The sequence below is a fragment of the Dermacentor variabilis genome, chromosome 1 (genome assembly GCF_050947875.1).
Source record: "Dermacentor variabilis isolate Ectoservices chromosome 1, ASM5094787v1, whole genome shotgun sequence".
Lineage (NCBI taxonomy): Eukaryota > Metazoa > Arthropoda > Arachnida > Ixodida > Ixodidae > Dermacentor > Dermacentor variabilis.
The window spans coordinates 223,078,190-223,087,449 of NC_134568.1; positions in this window are offsets into that span (position 1 = coordinate 223,078,190).

The following is a 9,260-nucleotide window of genomic DNA, read 5'->3' on the forward strand; positions in this document are numbered from 1 at the left end:
CATATGACGCACGTCTGTTTAGTTTAGTTTAGTTTTTTTCTCCAAGTAATCGTTTTAAAAGAGAACGCAGACATCTGCAAAATGTTTTAAGCTCAAGTGTCTTCTGGTGTAACGATGTCACTGATAAAAATAAGAAATTGCGGCAGAACCATCTCACAATGAGTGTCGACGTTAATGCGATTAGCAGTGAGGCGACGTAGAGACACACCGTATATTGCCACCGCAGAGACACGTGATGTATTGGGCATGCATGCAAGCGGGCTTCGCTCTGGCGATTCCCTCTGGACACGCTGCGTCATGCAACGGCACGGCCGCGAAGTCTGCGCGCGGCACTTGTGTGGATATTGAGACAAGTTTGTATGATTAGATATGGCGCCGGTTCTATACCATGACACGCATGTCATGTCATCCTTGTCATAAAATTGTAGGACGCTTAAGGGGAAGCTTTAGCTCGGGCCCAACTCCGACACGGCGTATTCAAATACATGTAAAACGCAGAAACGCTTTTTTGAGATAATCCATGGAGCAATTTTAATGAAATTTGTTGCGTTTGAGAGAGAAAGGCTAATATTAGTGACTGTTGGAAGCGGATTTCCGATTTAGGGCACACCTTTTGTTGAAAGAATTTTCAAAAATTCGAAAGTTCGAAAAAAAAATTTACAAGCACGGAGTTTACAAATTATTAGCTCTCCATCAAGAATAGATATCGTGATTTTCTCTACGGCGTCCATTAAATCATTCAACGCGGACAAATTCAGTATGTCAATTTGTATGTTATATGATTTTTTACGTTGTGTACAAGTGTTCTGCCAAGGCTGTATTTCAATATTACTAAATTTTTTGAGATTCATGTGTAACATATCAATTTTGTCCGTTTTAGATGTACTGTTAGACTCAATTGACAGAACTGTGATATCATGTTTATTGCTGAGTTACAGAGTTATAAACTTGACAGTTTCGTTTACGGAAAATTTGCGATGTTTGCAAACTTTTAGTGAAAATTGACGACCTAAATAAAAAATTCGAAGCAAACAGTCTTTTAAATGCAACAAACCTCGTCATGTTTAGTGGAGTGGTTGCCAAGAAGCCCGAATTCTACTTTTACATGTATTTAGATAGGAGCACCCGAGCTAAAGCTTCCTCTTAAGATGAAGCTTTAACTCGGGCCCAACTCCGACGCTGCCTATTCGAATACATGTGAAACGCAAAAACTTTTTCTGAGATAACCCCTGGACCGATTTTAATGAAACTTCTGGCATTTGAGAGAGAAAGTTAAATTCTAGTGACTTTTGAAAGCGTAATTTCGGTTTAGAGCCTGAAATTTGTTAAACAAATTTTCGAAAATCCGAACGTCTGAAAGAAAAAGCAGCACGAAGTATACAAATTCAGAGCTCTAGATCAAAAACAGATATCGCGGTTCTGTAAACGATATCCACTGGATCACTGAAAGCGGACAGATTTGATATGTAATTTTATATATTACGTGAATGTGTTACTTGTGTAGAAGGGTTCTGCAAAAGCTGTGTTTCCATATTGTAACGAACAATTAAGGGAGTCCAGACACAACTATTTATTGTGGGCTAACTTGTGCCCTGGGGGTAAATAAAAAGGACTGCCGCGTTCTGAAAAGGAGATCAAGAATGCCTTCTTCTTCTATCTCGAGCGTCGCTTCACCTCTTCTTCTTGCAGACGCTGACAACGGCCATCTACGATGCAAGTGCGTGCGGCGAAAACACGTGCCATCATTTCGTCGTCTTTTCTTTCAATGCGCCGTTGTCGTGTTGAGGGGGGGGCGCACGAACCTGCGCGCGTTGTTTAAATGTTTCTGCCTTGTGTCATTATCCCCCCTCCAAAACGCATCGTCCCGATGCGTACAGCGACTAAATTGTTCACAAGCTGTTGTCCATACTAAAGTGGTATATGGCACAGAATAGACGTTTGGTCGAATATTCACTGCCTGTCATAATATGGCTTCAGTCTGACCACATGTACAGTTTCCGTGCGACGCCGGCATCGTGATGAGCTGACTTGTCCTTCTGGCGTAACTTCGTAGTTCAGGGGACTGATGCGGCGAAGTACTCGGTAAGGGCCGAAATAACGGCGCAAAAGCTTTTCGGACAGGCCGCGCGTCCGCACGGGAGTCCACACCCATACTCTGTCGCCTGGGGCATACTCGACTTCCCTTCGCCGCAGGTTGTATCGGTCCGCGTCGATGCGCTGCCTTTGTTGAATGCGATGTCGCGCCAGCTGACGTGCTTCTTCGGCCCTCTGTGTAAAGTCGCTGATGTCAGGGTTCTGTTCTGTACTGTCGCTGACAGGCAGCATTGCGTCCAAGGGTGTAGTAACTGTTCGACCAAAAACAAGCTGGAATGGCGTTACCTCAGTGGTCTCTTGCAATGCGGTATTGTAGGCGAATGTTGCATAGGGTAGTATCTTGTCCCATGTACGCTGCTCTAAGTCTACGTAAATTGACAACATATCGGTCAGCGTCCTGTTCAATCGCTCGGTTAGCCCATTTGTTTGAGGGTGATAGGCAGTTGTTTTCCTGTGGCTGGTATGAGTTAGTTTCATAATGGATTGCGTCAAATCGGCTGTGAACGAAGTTCCTCGGTCCGTGATAATAATTGCAGGGGCGCCGTGTCGTAATACTATCTTGGTGACAAAGAATTCAGCCACTTCGACAGCCGTTGCACTGATGAGAGAGGATGTCTCGGCATATCGGGTTAGGTAATCCGTGGCTACTACAATCCATCGTTTCCCTGATGACGATGTGGGAAAGGGACCGAGCAAGTCCATTCCTACTTGTTCGAACGGTGCTCCTGGGGGTTCTATTGGTTGAAGGAGGCCTGCGGGTTTTAATGGAGGCGTTTTGCGTCTTTGGCAATCCCGACATGTTCGTACATAATGCTGTACTGAAGTCAATAGCTTTGGCCAGTAATACTTAGCATGAATTCTGGCGAACGTTCTGCTCACTCCGAGGTGTCCTGCTGATGGGTCATCGTGACAGGCTTCCAAGATTTCGGATCGCAATGCTGAAGGAACGACGAGTAGAAATTTCTCTGTGTTGTGATCAAAATTTCTTTTGTACAGGACACCATTTCTCATCACATACGATGACAATCCCCGGCAGAAAACTCGCGGAACATGGACGGGGTGTCCCTCGAGGTGCCTGATGAGTAGGAGCAACTCGGCGTCAGACTGTTGGTGTTCGGCCATCGCAGATGTGGTCATGGCTCCAAGAAACGGAAAGTCGTGTCCATCTTTCACAGGAGCAGATTCGACCGGCGCACGTGATAAACAATCAGCGTCACTGTGCTTGCGACCTGACTTGTACACGACCGTTATGTCGTATTCCTGCAGTCTCAGACTCCATCTAGCAAGTCGTCCAGAAGGATCTTTCAGGTTTGCAAGCCAGCACAATGAGTGATGGTCGCTGATTGCTCGGAACGGTCTACCGTATAAGTATGGTCGGAATTTTCCTATGGCCAATATTACTGCGAGGCATTCTTTTTCGGTGGCTGAATAGTTGGTTTCAGCCCTCGAAAGAGTGCGGCTGGCGTATGCAATCACTCTTTCCTCTCCGTTTTGCCACTGAACGACGACGGCACCGAGTCCTAAATTGCTGGCGTCTGTGTGGATGTCTGTTTCCGCTTCCTCGTCAAAGTGCGCAAGGACCGGTTGGTTTTGAAGTCGCCGTCGTAGCTCATTGAATGCATCTTCTTGTTCACTTTGCCAGACGAAAGGCATATCTTCTTTCGTTAATCGCGTTAATGGCTCGGCAATCTTTGAAAAATTTTTGACGAAACGCCTGTAGTAGGCACAAAGTCCTAGGAATCGCCTAACGGCCTTTTTATCAGTTAGTCTGGACTACTGCTGCGGTTTTCTCAGGGTCAGGACGGATTCCTTCGGAGCTAATCACATGGCCGAGGAAAAGGAGCTCATGGAAGCCGAAGTGACATTTTTGTGGCTTTATCGTCAGCCCTGCTGAACTAATAGCTTTGAGCACAGTCCTTAGTCGTTCCACATGCTGAGCAAAGGTGGTAGAAAAAATCACGACGTCGTCAAGATAAACCAGACAGGACTGCCTCTTTAACCCGGAGAGCACAGTGTCCATCATCCGCTGAAAGGTGGCAGGTGCGGAACAGAGGCCGAACGGAAGTACCTTGAATTCGTATAGTCCGTCAGGTGTGACGAATGCTGTCTTCTCACGATCTCGTTCGTCCACTTCTATTTGCCAGTATCCGCTTTTGAGGTCCAGAGAGGAAAAGAATTTCGCATCCCGTAGTCTATCGAGGGTGTCATCGATCCTCGGAAGGGGATAGACATCCCGCTTTGTGACGACGTTTAGCTTCCGATAATCAACGCAGAAGCGCAAGGTCTGATCCTTTTTCTTTACCAACACCACAGGCGAAGCCCACGGGCTGGTCGATGGTTGAATTACGTCGTCTCTAAGCATTTCTTCGACTTGTTTGCTGATGATCTCTCTCTCCTTCGGTGACACTCGGTAGGGATGCTGGCAAATAGGCCTCACAGCTTCGTCGACAATGATACGGTGTTTGGCGATGGACGTTCTCTGGACTTTCGATGTCGTTGAGAAACACGAGGCGAATTCTCGTACCAGGTTCTCTATTTGCTGCTTCTGGCTCGGTGATAGTGCTGCTTCGATGTTGACAGATGTGAGTATGGAGTCTACGTTGTCAGAATCCAGTAGTGCAGCATCGGAAGGGCTCAAATCCGTAATCTGTTCATAAGCATTAAGACGGGCAATGACAGTTCGCTTCGCAACATGCTGGACTTCATTTCCAAAATTAGTCAGGAAGACATTCGAACACCCGTCACGCAGCTGAACCAGACCTCTTGCCATACAGATTCCTTTTTCGAGTAGGAGCCCAGTGTTACTATCTGCTATTCCTTCATAGTCGCTGAATACGGTACTTCTTACGGCAACAGCTATGCTGGACCTTGGGGGTATCGTGACGTCGTCGTCTATAATCTGAAGAGCATAAAATTGTTCTTCACACTCGAATGTCGCGATGGCGTGCTTCGTTGAGAACGACACACAGGATTCCTGCAAGCTGATAACTGCACCGTTCGCCTGCAAAAAGTCCATTCCAATAATTAAATCCCTTGAACATTCTGGCAGGACAATGAAACTGGCGACGTATGTAAAGCCGCGTATTCCGATTCTAGAAGTGCACCTGCCCACCGGGTTGATAAGGTGTCCTCCGGCGGTTCGAATTTGCGGTCCTCTCCAAGGAGTCAGCACTTTTTTCAGTCTTCTGGCAAGCACTTTACTCATAACGGAATGGTCTGCGCCTGTGTCTACTAAAGCGGTAATTTCGCAGCCGTCTATAAGCACACATAAATCTGAAGCAACGTCACTTTTTCCGCAACTGCTCTCGCGTCCGTCGTTCAGCGCTGGAGGCTCTGTTCTTGCGTCGACAGCGGCCTCACCTCCACAGGTCGCCGGTATTAGTTTTCCCGACGTGGGCTTTGAGGGCGTCGCCTTGGGGAGCTTGAGGATGGACGTGGGCTCGGTGATCGATACCTCAGCGGCACTGTTGACCGAGGTTGATGTTGCTGTGAAGTCTGCGGGATTTGGCGCGTTGACAAATACTCTTGGATCTCGAAAGGGCGTTCACCGTTTCTTGGGCAAGGAGCATTTACGGAAAACCCCCGAAGTCCCGCTCTGCGGTATTCGCACATCCTGTAGAGATGACCAGCTTCGCCGCCGTGGTAGCACAGTGGGATTCTATCAGGAGTGCGCCATATGTCAGCCTTCCGGAATCTCGTCTCCGGCGGAGACGGCAAGAACCGAGGTTCGGGCACATGCGCAGTTGCCGCGATGAAAGTACGTCCTGGAGATCCTCTGAGTACCTCGGCGTACGATACCGTCGGCCGTACCGGTGACGACGCTTGAGGCTGTGCTGGCGGGTGCTGTTCGCGGACTGCTTGTCTCACTTCTTCGCGAACCACTTCCGCCAACGAAGAGACCGCTGTTGGGCCGTTGTTCAGCTGTTGCCTCTGGAGCTCTTCTCGAACCACAGATCTTATGAGTTCTCGTAAGACCTCGACGCTGTTCCCGAACATTGCCGACATCATATCCATGGATGCGACGTTCATATCGCGGTTGTAGAGTCTCGCACGCTGTTGAAGAGTCCTTTCCATAGTTGTCGCCTCGGAGCGGAATTCGGCGACGGTGCGTGGAGGGCTCCGAACCAAACCGGCAAAAAGCTCCTGCTTCACACCACGCATCAGGTGCCGAAGCTTCTTGTCCTCGCTCATGCTCGGATCGGCCCGGCGGAATAAGCGGGACATATCTTCGATATACATTGCCACGCTTTCGTTGTTTCGTTGGCTTCTTGCTTGCAAAGCGGCTTCAGCTTTTTCCCGGCGGTCTGTGCTCGGATACGTGGCCAACAGCTCCCGTCGGAAGTCATTCCACGACCGGAGGACAGCTTCATGGTTTTCAAACCACGTTCGCGCACAGTCTTGCAACGCGAAGTAAACATTGCGGAGCTTCCGGTTTTCGTCCCATCCATTGTAGTCAGCGACGCGCTCGAAGCCTTCCAACCAGTCCTCGGCGTCTTCGAAGGTATCGCCGTGAAAAGGCTGATCGACGACGCTGTGGGTTGAGGCTGTCTGGGACGTCATTTCAGGATTGTCTGCTGCTGCTATTATAGTTTGCTCCGGCACAAGAGGAAACTCAGGCGGCTCACCACGTAGGCGACGGCTCGTGCGCTGATGGACAGGCGTGAACTCGTTGGGTCTGAGATGGCGTGGTTCCGGGCTGCTTTCTCCAACTCGAATTGGGCTGGAAATCATTACCCAGCACCTCCACCAGAATTGTAACGAACAATTAAGGGAGTCCGGACACAACTATTTATTGTGGGCTAACTTGTGCCCTGGGGGTAAATAAAAAGGACTGCCGCGTTCTGAAAAGGAGATCAAGAATGCCTTCTTCTTCTATCTCGAGCGTCGCTTCACCTCTTCTTCTTGCAGACGCTGACAACGGCCATCTACGATGCAAGTGCGTGCGGCGAAAACACGTGCCATCATTTCGTCGTCTTTTCTTTCAATGCGCCGTTGTCGTGTTGAGGGGGGGGGGGGCGCACGAACCTGCGCGCGTTGTTTAAATGTTTCTGCCTTGTGTCAATATTACTAAGTTTTTTTTTAGATTCATTTGGTAACATATCAATTTTTTCCGCTTTTGATGTACTATTACCTGCAATTCACATAATTGTGATATCGTTTCTTATTTTTTATTTTTTATTTTTGCCACTTTATAATGCTGAATTGCTGACTTTAATCGAAAATTCGAAACCAACAGTCACTGGATTTTAAGTTTTTCTTTTATATGCAACAAACGTCGCCAAATTCGGTGCAGTGGCTGCAGAGAAAAACGGATTCTCCTGTTACATGTATTTAGATTAGAGCACCCGAGCTAAAGCTGAGTGGAACGCATTAGCATTTAAAGATCCCTGGCTGCTTTGTATGCTTCCCGGCAACTGCAGCTTACGTAACCGTAATGTTTACCGGGAAATGTTATCGGCAAGCTCTGTGCAGGAAGGCGAGCTTTGTGGTAGAAACGTGGCCTCTTGCATGGCCCGATCCCGGAGCTAGTGCATAGCCGCGCCAAGCCTCAAACGGCAGCTGGAAAAGGGGTTTGTCTTTGAGTTTCCGCGTAACACAATTATGTTTCCTCCTATATTCAAATTACAGTCCTACACTATCATGTCTTTGGGTTGTGTGCAAGTCGTACTTTCCAAATTTTCTGATGCATATTACTTTGGCAAATTCAATTAGTTGAGTAACGCCTGTGCGCCACGCGGAGGGCCTGCGTGGTTCGGGATCATTGTTTTTTGTCATGGTCAAAGCCGCCGACGCCGACACCGTTTTTCTGCGACACAGGGCCCTTAACGCTATCGCGTTGAAACGGTTGCCATCATGTTAGCTACATTCATTAATAAGTCGTGTATCCCCATACCCATGACATTAATGAAGTCATATGGCGTGCATTACACGAACGACATCGTGATTGTCATGAATGGCTTGAGGGGATAGCATCGCGGTCGTTTCTTTAGCTGTATTTGTATCAGGATATGTGCGACGAGACATTAGTGCATGATATAACAAGAATTACATGGCATGGCATGCTCGTGCATGTGTTCTCATTTATGTCATGTCATTCGTGTCAGGTCATGCAGGCATGTTATGTCATTCATATTCAAATATATATTGAGTTAAAGTGAAGACCACAGCAGCATCTCACGACACAGATGCCATGACAAGCGTGGTATGTCATTAGCGTCATTACATGACATGCGTATGCATGTCTTGTCATATATGTCATGACAAACATGACATATGTAATCCATATCAGTCATGTCATGAGATTTATGTCTTGTGATTCATGACAGGTCATGCATGCATGCCCTTCATATCCAGATCTATATCTTGTTAGAAAAAACTACCTCAACTGCAGCAGGTTATTCATACCAGCTGTGTCGCGATGAACCTGTCATGACTAATGTGCCATGTCAGTGATCTCACGACATGTCATTCGTTTAGGTATGCATGCCTGTCATGCGCCCCGTGCCTATTCTGATATACTGTGCACCTCAACGGCCATGAAGGACCATGACGGCATCACGACGCATGAGAATAGACTACATTAAACCGACCGACCGACCGACCGACTGGTTTCTTAAGAGGAAGCTTTTGTTCGGGCCCAACTCCGACTCGGCCCATTCAAATACATGTAAAACGCAAAAATTTTTTCTGAAATAACCCCTGGACTAATTTTATTGAAATTTGTTGCATTTGAGAGAAGAAGTTAAATTCTAGTGACTGTTGGAAGCGGAATTTCTATTTAGGGTCTGAATTTTTTAAAAAGAATTTTCAAAAATTCGGAAGTTTGAAAAAAATGCAAGCACGAGGTTTAAAAGTTCATAGCTCTGCATCAAGAACAGATATCGCGGTTCTGTGAACGGCATCCATTAGATCATTGAAAGCGGACAAATCGGACATGTCATTTTACATCTTACGTGCCTTTGCTACGTTGTTTTCATGGGTTTTGCGAAAGCTGTATTTGCATGTTACTATATTTTTTTAAAATCATGTGCAACATATCAATTTTGTCCACTTTAGATGTACTATTGGATTCATTTCACAGAATTGTATTATCATTTCTCGTTGATGAGTTACAGAGTTGTAAACTTGATAGTTTCATTTTTTGACAATTGTTGATTTCTGCCAAA